The sequence below is a fragment of the Patella vulgata genome, chromosome 8, assembly GCF_932274485.2.
Source record: "Patella vulgata chromosome 8, xgPatVulg1.2, whole genome shotgun sequence".
NCBI lineage: Eukaryota > Metazoa > Mollusca > Gastropoda > Patellidae > Patella > Patella vulgata.
The window spans coordinates 24,376,303-24,394,295 of NC_065886.2; the positions used below are offsets into that span (position 1 = coordinate 24,376,303).

The 17,993-nt window shown below is 35.8% G+C and overlaps 1 protein-coding gene across 1 annotated transcript in view; it reads right to left on the reverse strand.

Annotated features, from left to right (window-relative positions):
- The window catches only part of LOC126830062 (protocadherin-11 X-linked), a 75,762-nt gene extending 58,760 nt beyond the window's left edge, over positions 1 to 17,002 (reverse strand). The window contains exon 1 of the mRNA XM_050560278.2: positions 16,866 to 17,002. The gene's annotated coding sequence lies outside the window, so the exon portion shown is untranslated. The remainder of the gene's footprint in view (positions 1 to 16,865) is intronic.
- Positions 17,003 to 17,993: the final 991 nt, after the last annotated feature.

A 17,993-nucleotide genomic window follows, 5' to 3' on the forward strand; every position in this document is an offset into this window, starting at 1 on the left:
ATTCACAGTTACAGTGAATCGCCCAGTTAGTAGTACCACTAGTGAGTGAGTCGTGGGTCAAAAGACTGTAGAATTGTTAGTTCTACTCTCACAAAACAGGCGACATTGACAGATAGGCCTCAAGATTCTGTCCCATGTCTTATCTTCTCGTTAACGAGAATTTGGATCCATTTGCCATGACATTGACTAAAATTGTCAGGCCCAGTCCCAAAAATTAAAAGCTCGGTTACACATCTGAAATTTTTTCGCGCCTGCGGCGCTCGATTCCATTATAACATCATTCTTCCACTCCTCTGTTGTCTTATACTGTCTGAGCACTATCGTATTCACGGTTATACTGAACTGCCTAGTTATGATAGTAGTACCACTGGCACTGGTGTGTGGGTCGTGGGCGTCAGACTATACAAAAGTTCTGTCAACTCTTACAAAACAGGCGGAATTGACAGGGGCAGATCTCGAGATTTTGTCTAATTGACTCACATTTCTGGTCCTCTCGTCCACAAGAATTTCTTCCAGCAATGACCTCAAATGCCAAGATATTGACTCAATTTTTCAAAATTTTCTCAGGTTGCTCAGTGTTGTAGGCACAATCATATACTCATAAACTTTATGTCAACTTAAATAAAACTGCTGTCCAGCGAGACAAAGATCGCCAAACAACTATATAATTATACAATACCATCTATGTTCTACCGGGACGCTTCATGTTATATAGCCAGTATTTTATTGACATGCATTGTGGGGTGGAATGGTGGCTGGGGTGGCGCCCTAGATTTGGACCCCCCACCCCTATCTAGATCCGCTACTGCACATGGCCCCTACAAAACTCGCACCTGTGGTGCTCGGCTCCTGACTGCGTCACTCGTACTAGGGGTATGGGCATCAGTCGGTCGCATTTTGGCTAAACACCCCCAAACAAAATCGTTATGTACGCCCCTGCTGGTGGTATAACATCTACTCCCACATTTATGATATCGCATAGGAAATAACAGGAGAAGACTGCCCCTCTTATTAGAATATGACTGACTAGTTGATGTTTACTGTCAGCTTCCTCATTAGTGATATCGCAGAAAATTTATAATATGATGAAGAGGGCGGGTCTCTAATGTCTATTTTGCAGATGAGACCTATGGTCACATCTCAATCATCTCAGTCCTCGTCGATCGATCTTTCTATGAATTGTAAATTGTTCGGTAATTACTCGATGTCTGATATAGGTGATTATTATTTTAGCCAAATTCTGATTATGCCCACATAAAGGTGCATGGGGATGAGACATGTCCTTATCAGCTCATTTCCGACTGGTCTGTACCGGATAATTTGTTGCCGGAGAAATCTCCCCCACGGCATCTCGTTTCCGGACTACTGCTATAGCACTGTTCAATCTAACAAGTCGGGTCATATATAATTGGGCTCACGATTATTTCCAATAAGACACAAGGGCATTTTTCAGTATCACAATTACGAAGACGATTGTGCTAGGGAACCCTGAACCCATCTCTTGACAAGCTGTAGGTCAAGGACATATCCATCTCAGTAAGTGTGCCGCCGTTTCCCTTTCTGCAGTTTTGTTGCTTTCTAGGGTTTTCAAATAGCTTCAATTTCTAAACATTTTGTGTGGAAGTTCACTAAAGACACCCATTCCAGTAAGAATGCGTTCGTTTCCCCTTCTACAGAATTGTTGCTTTTCTAAGGTTTTCAAATAGCTACAAATTCAAAACGTTATTTCCCTAAACATTTTAAATATTCAAACGGAACTTGAACGGTTAAATGGGCAGTGTATTGCGGAAATTAACGCCACTACGTCTTAATATTTGGGAACTGTAAGTCCATCTAACTCGGAAGCTTGCGTAATTGGGACACATGTTTATAGATCGGCTAAAAGAACTTCACAATAATTTAAAAGGGACACTTACGGCGATACAAGAGTTAAGTTTGAGTAATTGAATACATGCAAAATAAATATTTCATTCAAACGTTCAAGGATTAAACGATCAAGACAAATTAAGGTTTAAATTTTATGCATTGATTTGTTTGTGTTTTTAGAATTTTACAGACATTGATAAATGAAGAGTTGTCCGAGATCAAAGTGAGTAAACCCATATAAATGAACGGCTTGTTCTAAAATATAAATACGTTAGATATATTTTTTAATTTTTCTCGGTTTAAAGGTCTGGCTACTACTCTAGCTAAACTTCAAGCTACGACGATCAAACGAATATTAAAATGAACCAATTTACAGCTAAACGATGAGTTTACATGAGACTAATATAACTTATTTTATACTTTTATCAAGCTTAAATGTCAGACAATAGGAAGATAATAGTCTGATAATTGAATTTCACTAGCTCGAAGAGAATGATTATCTTAATAATAGCTCTTTATTACGTGCTGTAACACAATTTAAATCAAAGGATTCGTACATTCTGTATTAGCTGGTCAAAGTAAAAACTTTCCATATACTCCTACAGGTGATATGAATGTTCTGTAGCTCTTTCAGTTGACGGGGTTCTATAACTTTACCTATCGGTAAAATGAATATTGTCTGATACAATATATTAAAACGTGAACCATTCATTTAGAGGTTGTGCATTAAAACATGCCTCTTTATGTTAAACATTATGTGTTAGAACATGCCTCTTTATGTTGGAAATTGTGTTAAAACATGTCTCTTTATGTAAGACATTATGTGTTAAAACACGTCTCTATGTTGGACATTATGTGTTAAAACATGCCACTTTATGTTAGACATTATGTGTTAAAACACATGCACTCTATATTCGACATTATGAAAACCATCTATAAGACATTGCGTATGAACTCCTGTTAGACATTTTGTATTAATACGAGCCAATTTCTGTTGACATTCTATATTAAAATGAGCCACTCTCGGTTAGAGATTCTATATTTAAACTTGTCTGTTAACTTGTTTTCTGTTAATCAGTATGTATAAAAATATGTCACTAGCTGTTTAAAGTATTTTAAAACCATGCTACTTTCTATTAGCCATTCCGTACTATCACGTCCATTAAATGAGGTTTCGCGGAAGGATAACCAGAAACGACTATAGGTGAAGCGAGAAAGTGGTTATTTATATAGTTTATGAAATGTGTAATGAAGTGGAATATTGCAAGGACACCAATGTCCAGTCTTCTATTATCGCTGTTCTATACTCCTAGTACAAAAGATGACTGCACCAATTAACAGGCGTAGCACTGTGAACGGGAATTGGTATGTATCAGGTGTTCTCGAGATATTTTCATATCGTAGTTCAATATGAATCTGAGTAGGATTTGCCCTTTTTAACAAATATACAGTGTAGAACAATTAAGTATTCATACTAAAGTTAGTCAATAGTATCTGACTTTTCCTTTCACCAAGGACGAATGTGAAAATCCTTAAATGTGTCGAATTAAATTCATGTTGACCTGCTTCGGACAGATGAGGGATTTACAGAACGGTCCATTTTTCTAAGCCTAACGATACTGGAAACATTACTGAAGAATGTTGACTTAACGCATACTATTCGGTAATCCTCGATAAAACAAAAATGTCTGGAAATTTTTGTTAAGAACAACTTAATACCTAAACCATGGATTTTATGTATATTAAGTACAATTTGGCCCCGATACTACATAAGATTCAATAATGCTTAGTAAAATATTATATTGATAAATTACCTCACAATCATCAGGCCAAAAAACGAGTTCATTAATATTGTGGATCATTGTGTCCTAACATATTGAATTGTCGATTGGACGTTTTGACACAATATGATATGATTATAGTATAATCTTAGTAATTGTAAAACAGCGAATCGTTGAAGCTAAAAATTTCAATTAAATTCAATTTCAACAGGTTTTCTGAAAGCAGTTCATACTATTGTGCCGTCTTCAGGAATTTGAGCTATAAAAGCTCTTGTGTCAGAAAGTATCACCATCATAAAACAACTCCTAAACTCTGAAGGCCGGAAATGACGAATCTCATAAAAGATTATTTATTTCAAGCTTAAAGATTTATCAATTCTCTTAAACGAGTTAAATTCTAATGAGGTGTATTGTTTGAATATTGGTCTTCAATAAAATAAAAAAAAGAAATTCAATAAAACCGGGTGACTAAGGGATTAGTTGAGATTGATATGTTAGTTTCGCGCACCTGTACATGTGATGTATGATGAGAAGACGCGAGGCTATACGAGAATACCGGATTGAATTCCCACATCAAGCTCTTCACGTCAACCATCATAACAATAAAAATGTAATAAGAGAGTTTCGATCTCCAAATATTGACAACGTGGGTTATCAAGATATTAGTCATTGTAATCTAGCTTTACCATACACAATGCCACAAGCACCCTGCATGTGACTAACTAAATTATTAATTTTTGACAAGTCAGTAATCATTATACTAAGGCATTAAGCTTAATGAGATAGATCGTCTTACATCATAGATTACCAGACAAAGAAATGCCGCAAGGTATTGCAACTATTTCTGGCAACATTCTTCCATTCCTTTGTTGAGGGGACTGTTACATAATTATTACAATAACTAGTTTTAATTTCTGATCGACAGTGTAAAAACACAGCAGAAACAACACATTATATACAAATATAACAAAATAAGATACATTTTTCACAGAAAGCATATACAATAAAATACAATCAGATGCATATTCCCAGAACGAATTACAATTTATACAGAACACATACACAAGTATACAACACACTTAGATGCATATTCTCAGAACGATTTACAATTATACAGAAAACATATATAACAAAATAAGGTACATATTCCCCAAAAAATGTCCAATTTATACAGAACACATATACAAGAATACAACACAATTAGATACATATTTTATTCAGAAAACAGAAAAGAAACATATTTAAAGAGGCATTATGTAAGATTTAGAAAAAGAGCTGACAGTTCTCGCTATAATAGTTTTAAAAAAATGATAATAAAAAAGGAATATATTGAAAATTTCAGTAAAATTATTTTATTCTGAGCGACGTTATCATTATTTGAAGTTTTGATGCGAATAGAGTAGTCTCGATTTTTATTGTTACGATCATAAACAAAGTCTCGATTATCCATTTTGAAATTAAATTATTGAATGGTGATCGTGTTTCACTCCATTAAAAATCACGACCATCCGATGTTCTAGGGAGTTGAGTGTCTGCTTGGCATGTGAATAAATGTCTAATTATTATGGCCAAAAGAAAGACCTGCAATAGGAAGATTTATCTCTTACATAATGTATCTTTAACGAAATCATCTGTATATTCTCAAATTTGTAAGCCATCGTTTAACAAGAACCGGGATAAAATAAAATACAAGTTATACAATAAGGAAATTAAAACATTTCAGAGGGGGGAACATAGTCATGTTAAATAGGCAAATAATAATTAAACTAACAGTTATGCCACGTGCTCCCCCCACCCCCAATTCAAAATCTTTACATCATTCATGTTTATCGGGTTTCATCTGTTGCTTAAAATTGATAATATAGTTACCATGGTCGGTTGACACAGATCAAAGAGTACTGTGGAATGGATAATTACTCTCAAACAATGGAAAAACTGAACCCCGGTGACTCTGTTATCAGCTTACTCTACCGATAACTGGCTTTCAACAAAGTTCTGATTTGTTCTGATGTTAATATTGGATTTGTATCTAACAATCACTGAAGTGAATTAAACAATATTAGCAATTAAATCTTCTAGGCTAATTGTTCTGTTATTACTCTTACGTAATTTTGCTAATGACTTGGATGAGTAATTTATCAAAAATATGCCTTGTTCCTTTATTTAAAGGAGGTTTTCGTATGGCCTTCTGATAAGTAATATCGCAAACTGGCAAAGGCTGCCCAGCAGCTCTTGTAGACTTTGCCAGTCTGGGGAAATCCGCGATTAAAACGATATTATGGTGTTTAAAATTAACTGTTTGATGTTATGCCTGGATAACGATAAAATCAAGCAAAACAGACTCAAAATAGGACGGACAAAACAAGGACAGTGTAAGCTATCAAATAACTATATCATCTGGTCTCTGGGAAGATGGTAGCCGTCATGGTAACTGAAAAGGACACTCTGTGTATATTCGTGCTGTACAGTCATAACTGATATCACGTGTATAACGTCCAGACAAATATACGTTAGATATGACAATTTTATTAAACACCCGGTGTTTATTATGCAAATTTAACTCCTTATTATTCTACAAGTAAAAACGAAAGGCCCACATAGCTTCAACTTTAACCGGGATAGGCATTTCCCCTCGTCGAGTATGACGTTGGTTCACTAATCGGAATTCAGAATTATGATTCCGATTTGTACGAGGGGGTTACTAGGGTTTTTCCAGCCTGGTGACACTTCTCTGTGGTGCAGGAAAAGACCGAGGCTCTTAGCATGCCCTCTGAAGAACATTAAAGGGTATCTGAAATCTGAGTACGTCAAAGCGCGCTGTTGGTGCAAATATAGTGCAAAAGACAGAGGCTCTTAAAGGGACAATAACACTCTTGCTGGCTTGACAGCTCCAGAAAATAAAAAAATAGCCTTATTCTAAGTACTAGATGTGTTAGTGTCCTACCTGTTGTGTAAATTATCCATTAAATCCTATTTTACTTGTCCAAAGGATTCAAAAATATTTTTCAATCCAAGTCACATTTGAAAAGATTTACGTCAGGCTTTTCAAATCATTTAGGTGAATTTTTCTAATTTTTTGAATTAGATGTGTTAATTATCATAAATTAATTGGAATATTGTAAAATAGTACAATTTGTTGACCAGAATAAAGATTGGGACATATTATTCAGTTACAATAAGAGTGGTATTGAGCCTTTAAAGATACATTATGTAAGATTTAGATAAAGAGCTGACCGTTCTAGCTATATACTAGTTCAAAAATAGATAATGCAAAATATTGAAACTGTCATTCAAATCACTTTACTTTGTGCCAAGTTATCACAAGTTGACAAGATGTATCCATTGATTGCTTATTATCATAACTACGGTACTGGTATATTCGAGTCTCAGCCTCGTTTTCCCATTTTTAAATTAAATCATTAAATGGCCGAACTGTTCTAATCTAGTTAAAATCTCGAGTATCCGACGGCATCAAAAGTCGATTATGGTCTTGTCATGTTAATAAACGTCTAATTAATAATTTATATAAGATTTAAGGCCTAAAAAAAGAACTGAAATCTGCAAAATTTATATAAAATTTAAGGCCTAAAAAAAGAACTGAAATCTGCAAATGTAGCTCTTGAATAATGTATCTTTAATATACCATCTGCATTACATTGATAGTAAGTGCAGGAGGACCGCATTTCACGCTAAACAAAACCGACAAGACAAACTACATATACATTGCAAGAAATAAACAAGAAAATATCAAATGAAGCGAATGGATCCGGGGGGGGGGGGGGGGGGGGTAGCCGCAAGCGTTCACTGTGCATCGAAAATATGAGTAGGTCTACGCATGGCGCAAGCGTTCACTGTACATCGAAAATATGAGTAGGCCTACACATGGCGCGCTGGTAGTGCACAATGCATGGTGGGGGAATGATTACTAGTCCACTGGGTTCACTAGTCCATGGGTTGGCCTTCTCTTATCCTTTATAGTAGAACTTGAGAAAAAGTTTAAACCCTTCAGTGGGTACTGTTTATTTATTTGATAGCCATATTTATAGCTCGTTGTATTGCGGCGTTCAAGTAAATCCCTACCACATTGAGTATGTCCGTCTCCATCTGTGCGAAAATATGACGTTAAACCCATTTCATTTAACCGCGTTTACCTTCTTCCAAGTAGACCTGGGGGCGGGGGGGGGGGGGGCTTTTGTTGAACAAATTACGCCTTTTCTCATTCATTTGGGAAGTTCATGTGGCTTATAGTTAACTCATAACAAGTTTATGTATTTTGTATTACATTGTTGTAGTTACCTTTGGGAAGTTGCATAAATCGAAATGATCCCGTCTCTAATTAGATTAACTGGTTTCCCGTCAAGCGGACATTAACAGTGATGACAATAAATTTATATTTTGTGATAAATTCGTTAGTCATTTTCAGGAGTTGACATAGCTATCAACTTAGGTATTCAAGCCACTGGCAAGCGTTCAGTACTTGCACCCTTACTCACTTTGGAAATATTCATAGCTAATGACTTGGTGATCACTTTGACATGTACAGATTATTAAAGTCATTAGAATCATTTCCCTGTGGTAAACCGGAGATATAGCTATTCAACAACATGTACTATAAGTTGTTATATTTTAAACACAGGCTGGGAATACATTTCCTCTAATGCTAAACTATTACATAGCACTTCACTTAGTTCAAACTCAATTAAACAATTGTCTTCCAAAGCTAACTATTTATCAGTCAAAAAAATATTTAAAGCTGCAGTGTTTAAATCAGAACTTCAGAGAAATATTATTTGTCTGCTAAACAAACAGAAACATCTTCAGCACTAATTCATCACTTCATCACTAAGTTCGGGCAGTTGCAATTCGAAGAAGGCTAAGCCCAAACTTGCCTTATAGCACACTGCATGGCGTTTGCCTTGTTCATTAGCCCTATCAGAGCAGAAAATTAAGAAATAATGATACCCAACAATTAATGTCTTCGATGAAAGAAATCGCCATTAACGGAAGTCAAACTAATTTTATATTCAAAATAGTGTTTCCATTGTGCACGGTGTAGATAATCAAGCCGTCAATAAATACAGCGCAACTCGTTAGAATTGTATTTGATGGTTTATTATAGTATTTGAATCGTCGTTTCCTGTAGATTTCTTGAATAAAGAAAGGAATCGACACAAAACCTGCATCAATAAGTCATCTGTCCTTCAGGATTGAAAGCAACATCGATTACATATAAATACATTCATTTTTTATGTGTTCGTTATGATGTCTATGTTTGAGTTGGGTATTCAACATGGACGCCAAGGCGACCAAATATCCAAATATAAATTTGAATTTGTATGGGTCGTGTCCTCGCAAAGCGACCTTTTTATTGTTATTTTCCGAGTAATTGCTGCTTCTTCTAAACTCTCCAGATGTTTGCGCTATAGTTAAGCACTTCACTTTCGAAATTTTAGAGTGATGTTTTTCTTAATACCCTTTATAGAATCACTTTCACAGCCAAAATTAAACCAATAAGTGTTACAGTTAATTGTACAGGTACCAAATCTGAACTAAATCAGGAAAATTCTAACGCACAGTCATGTGCTCCGATTAACTATATTCAAGTAGAATTAAAACATGTTCGTCAAGAATAAAGACATTATCTTTACGTTTATAGTTTTCCATATTCAGGGTAACTGGAGGCTCATCGAAGTATGGAAATTCCAAGCGTTGACCTCTATTTATATAAAAATGCGCTTAACTTCTTGTTTGTAATTTAAGATTGATAAATAAAGTTTGGCGTACTGTTTTAATTCGAGCATGCCTGATTCATCTGTATAAATTATTATATTTATCCGTGTTGATAAACTGAAGGAGTTTTATGTTTTACAACGCATCACATCTGGATGTGACTATCATTACTCCCATTGTCACTCAAGGCATTACGCAAGGCTATGGTGTGACATTGTTAATTTAAGTACCAAAGGGAATAATAATAATGACTTTTGTTTCTATCCAGAATATATATTATTTTTACTCTGGGAAAATTTAATATACGTCGCTACTAATTCTTTTGTATACGCATTAATGGGATCACATATCGCTCCAATCTATTTCACCGTGGAGATGCACAAGCCTTCTTGACTGAACAAGAGTTCAGCCGATCGATTGCTTTGGGTATTGCTGTAAGTTCATATATTTATGTACTTGTAATTATTACGGTGTATATTTGTGGTGTCTTGAGTACCAAAAATTGGACTAAATCACGAATATAATTTCCGATTATAGTGGTGGGGAGAAAGTCACTTTAACAACCTACGAGACCAGAATACCCTTATAGTCAACTTCAATCAATACCAATTTACAAACAGAGGCTTTCAATAACGACTTCTTACTTAACTTAATCTCGCTTCCTTCACTGATTATGTTGGTTAGTAGAGGATTTAACATGGTCCAATCTTACTGTCGATATCACGACAATTACACGTATATAACGTGTCCACCATACCATTTTATGATATACGGTATATTCTTTGCGACCATTCAAGACGTTTCTGCTTTATACCACTCTTCAAGATGTTTAGCTATTCAACGTCTACTCAACAACATCAAGGTAATTTCTGGACTAACGGATGATATATTTTATTTAAATAATTCGCTTGCATCAATGGGTCTTTAGCAGTGTGTGCAAACGGGAGATCCCAATCCACGACGCGGTTAAGCACACTACCCTACACTTTGTTATTAGTTTGAAAGCATCATGCAGTTATTTTTTACTTGGTGTGGTAAAGGAGAGTTCATTTTGTCTGTAAAAACAGCTGAATGTACTATCAGAAATTGAGAAGCTTATAAACGTAACAGGTGTCAGCATATCGTTCATTTCACATTGATACGGTTACAAAAAAAGGTAAAACATTATTCGACATTTAATATCATGCAGGTGTTGTGTTTTTCCTATTAATAATCTTTAGTATGTCGTTTGCAAATGTTTGAATCATATTTCAGTGGGATAGTTATATCACATTTAAAACATGTTTTAATGAAATTCTACAAAGTAATAAGAGGACTGTTTCAATCTTACCATAAGGGTAGAGAAATAGCACAACGGTTGGCGAGTTAGATCGAATCCGTGTGTACTTGAATTTGACACCTGTATACCAGTATTCCAATAGACAAAGTCGAGTCGTAACTTGGTACCAGCAGAATAGTGCATTGTACATTTAATGTAGCGCGAAATGGCCTCTAAAGGGAGGTAAGGGCATCACTGTATGTTCTGGTTCGAGCTAATGAAATGTATGTCATCGATCGACTCCTAGAACCGGACGAAAGACGTTAAATTACATTACGTTACTTTACTTTTGTCATCAACACCGCATGTCGACCAGTACCCTATCTTGCAAACCTCAAATAAATTAAACACATGTATTATTATTAATAAAACAAAATTGAATGGATGAATTAGGAAACAAAGCGTAGGATTTGCAAATGGTACCGTATAGAGAGTACTAATATCAAATGTATACTGCCAATACTTCTCTTTAATACTATTTTGGTTATACTTCCCGTCTGTAAGACGTTCGCTCTCTATTTTTAATGCTAGATATTGTAGTTATGTTGGTAATTAAGACTATATTGTGAGATAATTTGTTATCTGGATATAATAATATTATACTTAAAAGCCTTCTTATTAAATTACCGGTTTCCATCTTCGTCTTGTGGAAGCCATTGTGGATGGTTGAGAGAAAAATCTTTCAGCTTTTGTGTTAATGTCCACTAGATTCCAATGGACGATTGGTTACAGTCCAATCCGTTACCATAGAAGACATTAGTTACGGCGATAGGTGACATTCGTGTCTAGCACCACTGTTCATGGTAAATGACTGTAGTAAATCTGTTTTGTGCATCACATGTCAGTTGTGTCTCTTTAGTATTGTCCGAAATGTTGTCTGAGCTTAGTCATTTCCCATCTTTCGTTTGACAGATCTTTTGACAATAGCTCAAAGATTTTGATATGCCCATGTCTTCTTACACTATATCGCAAGCTGAACGAAGACACTGTTCATAAAATTGACCTTTCTCTTGTTGGTCTGCAAGGAGATTTGACGAGCTGGCATTGCACGGTACTTTCCGAAAATTCAAATAGAGGCACATTTACAGCATTCTATCGCTGATGTGTTCTCGCATTCCTAGCTCCAAGAAGGTTCATCTGTCAATTTGCAGTTCATTTCATATGTTTTTAATGTTACTTCCTGGTATGTCTATAAAATATGTTTTAACATAGGGGTCCAAAACCAGGATAGTCCAAAATGTTGTTCTTCAAAATCATGTCCGAATGGAATTATTAAATATCCGAGTCAGTGAATTTGTCAAAAATTATTTAAATAGTGCTATTTTAAAAATGAAGACACCAACAGTGACCCTGAATTGTGTCTAAACTTGTTCGATAAAAATTTCGCATGAAAATAATAATATTAAGGTTGTACGCGAATCCAGTTTCCGCGCGATTTAAGGGACCGTTACACGGAAGCTTTTAAATTTTACCCAAATCAACTATTTGGAAATAAACCCTTGCTATGATTACTAATCATACTGGAACTGCGGAAAACTACAAAATATTAAATTGAGGAATGTCAACTTGCGTGTTGTCCAGAACTACCGTGTCCACATTGTGGCTGAAACATTATGTCTCGAAACTGTAATTTACATGTATTTTTTTAACATAAAATTCTAGATTCTTGAAATGCATGTACATTCTATGAAAGCAGAATTAACTAACCATCCCTCATTTCTCATTCCATCGTCCTTTTTATATTGCTTTGATCGTCTAGCCCTTCAAAGACACACACGGTTTCAAAACACATTTACAACAAAGAACAATATTTACGGAACATGGTATGATTACTAAGAACAGGACCAAACATATTCGCTCCATTTGGTTTGGTTTTCTAGGAACTCATTACTGAGTTATTACTGCTAAATCCCAACAATAATTCTGTAATGTCGAACATGGTTCATTAGTTCGACTGCTATTGTCTGTGATAACCTAGACTGTGTATACATATATTATTAATATTTCCTTTAGTTTAAATTCCCAACTTAACCATACGAAAAATAGACAAATGACCGAACAACTATCATATTATTCATCTATTAGAAGCCACGATAACTTGTTGTAGATGTAGGCCTGACAAGAAAACTGTACCTAGTTGCTCAGATTGGGCGGGTTAAAAGATACATTGCGTGCACGTAAACGTTATCTTGGCAGTTGGGCTAGGAATAAGCTCTACTGGCAAAATTATCTTACATCGTATTGCACACCTAACTTTAGAGGGAAATATTTCTTCGGTTATTTTGAAACAAACTGTTACGTATGCAATGCATGGGGGGGGGGGGGATTTTGCCAGGATCGCGGAGTTTACGCTATCGGTTATTCGTATTTCAACTGCCAAGATGTTTTTACATGCACGCCATTGTGTACACGAGTGGATATCCGCCAACTCTTAATCGAATTCCAACTACCAGGGTTCTTTAAAGGAGGCAAGTCTATAACTCGCTATCATCCACAGTCGACGACTTATTGGTCAATTTAAATCAACGTTGATGGGCATCTGATAACCAATATTTAAGACAAAATGAAAGTTTTAAATTGACACACGAATCGCGTGCCCAAATGCTTTCGAGTACCATTTGTAATGAAGCGACTAGATGAACCTAGCTATACATATCTAAGCAGAATACTGCCCATGTAGACTGCAATAACCAGACGTCAAAGACTTCTATTCAATCTGGACTCGTCACGTATTTCGCCGAACATAACTGATTAAAAATTACAGTACAAACAGAAATGATGAAATGTAAATCAGTTTATATACATTCATATTACATTATTATATGCTTTGCGACAAATTTGTGTCCATTTCTAGGTGCCAAAGAATAGAGATTTAGCTCTTTTAACGAACACGCCAATGTGTACACAGGTGAAACTCGGTTTTTCGTTCCATTCGAAAGACTACAGAAACTGTTTGTAAACCCCACACGTGTCACGTTTCAAAATCAAAACGATTAGGAACGGATAAAATGCTGGCTCAAAATTTAAATCAGATGTGGCATCTCATTGTTTTCATGAATTGCTACCTTTGTAATCGAAGTTCCGATATTTTCGGGTCGTCTGGTTTCCATTAGTCCAAAATTAACCCAGTTCTCTCGAGTGAACGTTAAACAACTGTAATATATCTCACTTCGTTTTAGTGACGTAAATACGGGATCTGTTGAACCGCTAAAAACGTTTCTGTCATTGAGCACTTAACAAAGTAGAAAAAAAAACTAGATTAATAAATAAATAAATGATATGTAACAAATCCCCATCCATTTGATTTCATTTTACCTTTCTACATCCAAAATATTTGACAATAGTAATCCTATTTACACGTACTAGAGATTATTGTATGTCAAACAAAGAATAACAAGATTTATACGGCATCACTATTCATTACCATGGTAAAAACCATAAAAACTACGGGGCCAGATTAATATTGTTATTGTTATTTCCATTCTATTGAAAACTCATACATCAAGCGATTATCCTAATGTTTATTATAGGCAGTAAATCAACTAGGTATTTTTTTGCATGAACGGCACCAAAGAGAATTGTGTAATCTGCTTGTTTTTCTTCAGTTTAGACTACTTAGAGAGGGTTACGAAGAGTATGGCCTTGGCTCAGTTACCAGGAGGACGCGGGTTAGATCCTGGTATTCCTTGCGAATTTTTAGACAGGTTTCCCCTTATTATTGGCGCGGGACGGAGGGTTTCTCAGAACAAAAACAGTCTAGTTGTTCAGATGGAAAGAAAATCCATGGTCTTGTATATAAATTGGCAGCACGATACAGATCCGTGAAATCGAAATAAGAGTAGACTTGAGAGCACTGTCAGGGGTAAAATTTACCTCATAGTATACTGAATGGCGTACTGCCATTTCCATTAATGCGGTTAGTATTCAAATTAAGACGTTGAACCCAAAATCGAACTCAGGACTTCTTGCCTAGTGAGCCACCGCCATAGTCACCAGGTCATCGTGGACCCTTCGGTACTCATATACATAGCTCGAATACAACAAACCCCATATCAGTAAGTTCCGGGTGCACTGAATCTAAAGACTATTCCAAAACGAAAACATATCTAGCAGTCTGACAAATTAGTGCAATAGTGCGTGAACCTTTTCAGGGGAGACAGAGGGTGGGGTTTAACTTCAACTCGACACAAACTGCCTTAGCACTAACAATTGGTATAATTTTATTTCAATAATTGGTCTTTAGTAGTAGGGGGGAAACCGGAGAAACCAACGAGGTTGGGCTGGCCACCCTATCAAAAACACGCCATTTGACGCAATGTCAAAGCACACTCAACCACCACGACTTGATCAAGTGAACGTTCTATAATAACTGACTTTCCGATAACAGCGTCGTATTGACTGTTTCAAAAGAGAAAATATACCCTGACTCGCGCACGACACCCGCCAATACTACAATTCAATACTATAATAAACCACAACTTGGATGAATTAAAAAATACATCAGTTTAAAGAAACAATTCAGCTGATTTCAATAATCTAGTAAAAAAGTGCTTCAATCGTTAAATCGTTAAATCCTTGAAATTTGAACTCGGTTTGAAAACCAATAATCTGTTTTATGTTGTGACATATGTATTTTTCAAAATCCGGTATTATCATATAACAGCAGGATAAGGACATACACTAAGTTAAAGAAAGGAAACGTAATACATTTCTGCACCGGACAGGCTAATGAACACTGAGCAGTCAGTCATGTTAATGGAGACGGAGCAAGATTATGCAAATATTACAAGTCTTGTGTAGTACGTTAATTAATGTCGTGTTAACGACTAATAAAGCTATTATAGGTTCTTCACGACTAACATGTAGAACAATAACCGAATGGATGCTATTATAAAGCACATCTATTGAAGCCTACTCGTTATCATCACATTAAAGTCACTTATTGAACCATTAGTTTCAACAGACCCCCAAGCTACAAATGTCATTCTATGAACGCGTACAATTAATTTCATATGAAAATCTTGTAATCTTTGACATAATGTTACTAACTAAAATTAGTTCTATTTTTACTTCGCTATCGTGTGATTCACTCATCGTGGCTTCTGGAGACTTATTATACTGTAGTAGGTCCTACCGTAGTATAGAGCTTCTGGAAAGACTTCTGATAACAAATTGCCTTCAGGATATTTAATGCAGTTCGTTCAATATTGTTTTATTTTTATTCATTCATCTCATAAAACCTTTTATTAAGTGACAGATTAAGCAGAGGGGATATGAAAATGATTAGAACCCCCCTCCCTCCCCCCCCCCCCCCCCCGCCAAGTGCTTCTTATAAAAAGAAAGCTCTTTTCTGTCAAAAAACATACCCCTCTGATCACTTCGAGCAAACCCCGAGTTTCCATTCCGTTACAAAAAACAAAACCACAAATTATACTAGTTATATATATATATATACTTCTGATATTTATTTTCAGCTCGGAAATGGGTAATTCGGAAGGATTAAAATAGAAATAAACAAATTTGCAATAAAAAAAAATAATCGATTTTAATGGTAATTTAATAGTTATAAAAAAAGCAAATCACAAACTATACTAGCATATGGTCGTAGACAACCAAAGCTGAAAGGGTCCTATTAAAACTCTAATAGGCTAGATTCGAGAAAAGCAGTCTATAATGTTAAACGGTTTAAGAATCGAGACATTAACAGTATTTTGTCCTATACGCTGCACCGACTTCTTGGAATTAACTACCTTATTTTCAAAGACACTCTTCACATTTCTGTGTTATAAAACGCAGCTTGATACGTTAACTTCTTTTACAAGAAAGGCGATGTGATTATGCTTCTCAATTTCTAAGAAGCTTGGCGTATTGAGGAAGCGCTTCATAGAATGCTATTACTAACGGACTATTAATTTATTTTAAAAAAGAAAACTGTTCGTAATGCTTCCGCGGAATTCTGAAACAGAAACTGTCCATAAATAACTACCTGTGCATTGTTTCCTTCTCAAAATAGAAACAGCCAATATAAATTAATACTTCTACAGTGATTTCATCCTTAAAGCCAATTGCGTTTTGTTTGCAATGTCAAACTTTTTGTTTTGCCAGTCTAAAAGTTTCTAAAAGTTAGTTAAAAGATGAGACAAAATATGAAAAGCAAATCGTTGTCTTACCTGATGGTTTTATTCAGGGATTGTCGCATGTCAATTGTCCCTATAATCACTGTGTAGTCTGATATTTTAAATTATCCTTTTTAAATGTCCATTGTTATTAGTTATCTATAATTATTTTTATCTGGGTGAACACGAGTTTCCGATACACGTCCTCTGAGCGGCACGCTCGATGTTAGAAATGGTTTGAAAGGCACAACTAGCAAACAGATCGATCAATGGAACAAGTCTCTGTTAGAGTGACAGTCATCCAGCCAATAGAATTACAGGATTGCCCTTCATCGCTGACCACTACCGGGGTGACAAAGCGTCAAGTCCCGGGGGTTATACCATCTCGCCGTGGCAGAAGTGTTTGTTGATGTGACTGCCGCCGATAGATACCGTCACAAAAGAGCTTCGGTCAGAATAACAGACGGTCCCGTTCCCTGCATCAATTACAATAGTAGAAAAAGAACAGAGGGATTAACTGATAAATGATATTGATAATCCTTTTGTTCGGGGTAATTATGTAGCGCTATCGATAAATGCCTTGTCTCTGGGAGAACTCGGTGAGTCTATTAAGCAAGTGGAGTGAAAACGCCCCTAACGTATGTCATGAATAGGAGTGAAATAACGCAGACGTGCGCTGTAATGGTATTTGAACTGGTGTTTGAGTTAGTCAATAAAAGTATTGCTACATGAAATTGTCTATACGAAGATAAGGGTATACAAGCTCCATTATAGCATTGTATCACACAGTGTTAAAAATAACGGTGCATCTCTCTTCGGAGTTTTAAACGGCGACTCTCCAAATAGAATAATGGGGATTCGTGCTGTGTGGTGTTATGAAGGTATCGGCAACAATATTGAACCAATTGCCAGTTGCTGAACGGAACAGAGTAAAACATGTTATGTATGCACACAGTTGAATCCATGCTGTCCGAATGCAATAAATACAATAGTTTTTTTCCATACTTGATTACTTCGGCTTCCAATATGGCGAGTAATGATACTCGCTACGTGCCTTATACTCGGAAAGCTCAGATATGGAAGACATGCCTACAGTTTTATGTTAGATAAAATTAATTAATATCAAGCGAGCAAACAACCAGGAAATAAAATGTAGGGAAGTTTTTGTTAAATGTTTCAAGA